The 2,910-nt window shown below is 39.2% G+C and overlaps 1 long non-coding RNA gene across 1 annotated transcript; it reads left to right on the top strand.

The window, feature by feature from the left end:
* The first annotated feature begins 1,703 nt into the window (after positions 1-1,703).
* LOC146833013 (uncharacterized) lies at positions 1,704-2,671 on the top strand. The gene is made up of 3 exons (XR_014960487.1): positions 1,704-1,836; positions 1,926-2,367; positions 2,490-2,671. It is a non-coding gene; the product is annotated as an uncharacterized LOC146833013 (long non-coding RNA).
* The last annotated feature ends 239 nt before the right edge of the window (positions 2,672-2,910 follow it).

Raw genomic sequence — 2,910 nt, 5'->3', positions numbered from 1 at the left:
AGGCACTATCTGAACAATGCACTAAATTCAGAGCACGCGGTTATCCAGAGCACGTGCTAGATGCAGCAGTGGTCAAAACCAAACAAAGAGACCTCAGTGAATTGCTATCATCCAAACCAGCTAAGAGTCACAACAGACAAGTGCTTGTTTCTAAATATTCCACTAACTCGTCTAATATCAGCAAAATCATCAAATCTAGGTGGGAATTACTCCAACATGAACCGGATTTCAACGGTTTATTTTCTGAACCACCTCTCTTTGCATATACACGCAGCAGGAACATCAAAGAATTGTTAAAAAGATCTCCTGAAGTTAATCTGGTACCCTTCACTGGCATGCGCAAATGCCACAATTGCGTAAATTGTCACAATGTGATGACTGGGAATGTCATCAATCACCCACATTCTGGTAAACCTATTTCACTTAAATACAATGGAGATTGTAACAGCACCAATGTCATCTACACCATTAAATGTCCCTGCGGACTTCTTTATGTAGGCAAAACTTCGCGCAAAATCAAAATTCGCATCTCGGAACACAAAAGTTCTATTCGGACAAAAAGTTTCAAGTCCCATTTAGCAACGCACTGGTTACAACACCAACACACCAATGCTCAATTGAAATTCATGATTTTAGAAATTGTTCCATCTAGACTAGGCACACGGTTTTAACTCAAAGGGAGGTTTGGAGGACCAAATTACTCCATACATTGGTACCAGCAGGTCTCAATGATAAATTGGAAATGTTATGTTTTCTTTAAAATGTGTAGTCTGTAAGTACTGTCCTTACTATTCATTTATCAACCACCAGTTCATCTACAATTTTATTTCTCGTAGAGCATTGGTATCTTCTCATTGGGCACTTTTCAACGGCACTTTTGATCACTTACACTTTGGTTCCTATTTCCCACACGTTTTCCTATTTAAGTTCATTACTCATGAGTATTAGATGCTGTAGCATGACAACCATTCATTGGATATGAAGAGGACTGATGCTTATGTATCAACTCTTCCATGTTGTCTTGGGTATTTACTTCGTTATATGTCTCACATTTACCAATGAGACACTCATAAGTTTTTAATAGCTTTCGCATCCTTCCATTTTGATTTATACATTGCCCTTTGTTAGTGGCTTCGTCACAACCACGCATCTGCCATTGCGTTTTTATACTTCGACTGCAGAGCATTGTTTACTCTTCTTTCTTTACTCATTCGGACACATCCAATTTGCTCTACCTAAGAGTATCAAGTGGGCCATTTATTCATTAACACGTTTTTCAAGATCGTATGAGTCATTAAATCGACCCGAGTTATTGATGACCTACGTGGATGTCGCTTATTATTCTTTTTTCTTTCTTTCCTTTCTTCCTTTTTTTCCATTCTTCCACGTGATACAGGGTACACATGTAGGGAGCAGCCATCTGCTCCAGTCCTCTTTTGCTGTTCATTGCAATCACGCACGAGATTACGTCAGACGTGGTTCAGTGATTTTAAACGTACGCGGCTCCTGCCGCTTCTCTACACTATGTGTACACGCAATTTCCCCGCCGTACAGCTCCAACGAGATTGATTGAACAAAACCAAGGTAAAGGGGAACTTTTGGTTTACAGCTAGAGTATCTTGCCGATACCGAGCAGCATTCATTACGGTTCAACTACCGCAGAGCGGCTCACTACTCTTTTCTGTGTTGTTGCTTTTGTCATCAGGTCTTGCTGTTGCCAGCCATTGGCGCAAGGTCACGTTTGGTAGTATTTCCAATAGCAGAATTTTCGTCCTTCGAACTAGTCAGAGTTCTTGGTTTCAACAAACATCAAGGGTCAGAGCCACGCGACATTGGGTAATTAGACTGTTGTACTTGATTTTTCTTTGATGTCCATATTCTTCTGGTTTCAGCGAGTTTAGTTTGAGGTCTTTTATATATTTTAGCACACTTGTTGAAGTCGTCGCACACTAAGAGGAATGCGGGCAATAGCTCTCTATAGTGAGTATACGAACATACACATGGTACTACAGATCCTGGTATCACTTGATGGCAGTATTCATCAACAGTGTGTTTGCTCTGCTTTTGTAGCTGAGAGGACATATACTTCAATACTCAGCATCAACTTCACAGATTTTTGCGATTTTCAGTAAGGGCCATTATCTAAGTACTATATTCTCCTCTTTTCTAATTTTCTTCTCTTTTTTCTTTCTCGAGCACATCACTGGTCACCCACAGAGGGAGCGGTTTCTATTGGTTATTTGGCCTTTGGTTCTTCTGATCTTCACACACAATGACGTTGCCAAAGTTTTCAGACACAACTTAAATTTCACTTATTTCTGTTTCCACCACTGCAGTTGATATCTGTATGGTCAAGGACATGTACAGGTGTGTTCTCGCCACTCTGGTCATGCACGTTGTATCTGCAGACAATATGTGTATTCATTTTTTCAACATTTCATACAATGAATATCAGCATATGTTCTTGTATCTTATTTTTTCAAATACAGGCCCCTGAAGAAGGGATTTTTGAGAATCCCGAAATGCATTGGGCATCAACAACCACAATCGCCGTTTACTTCAGTGTCATAAGTCTTATGCTGACGCTTTTTTAAATGAACTGAGATTCATAATTGACATGTTTATTTAGTATCTAACTATTATGTTTGTTTCAACAAAAATTCTTTCCTCATTTTTGATGATTGATAGCTCAATAATTAAAAGAGCACAATTTGTGTCACGAGAAATGTTATTGATTCTTTATGTTTCATTCAAGTAATGATTTATCTAATTAAGTGTACATGGTGCAACAGTTTGTAGTTTCTTTCATTGCTGTGCATCCGGTATACAGGGGCAGTAGCACCTTCTCTTCAGTTTGTTGTCTTAGGTTGGCTACCTTTTCCGGTTTGCACGCACAATATGTTTTACATT

This window comes from Triturus cristatus, chromosome 4_2 (assembly GCF_964204655.1).
Source record: "Triturus cristatus chromosome 4_2, aTriCri1.1, whole genome shotgun sequence".
Classification (NCBI taxonomy): Eukaryota; Metazoa; Chordata; class Amphibia; order Caudata; family Salamandridae; genus Triturus; species Triturus cristatus.
Note: the sequence above shows the minus strand (reverse complement) of the source record. Positions and strands in the feature narration are given on the sequence as shown.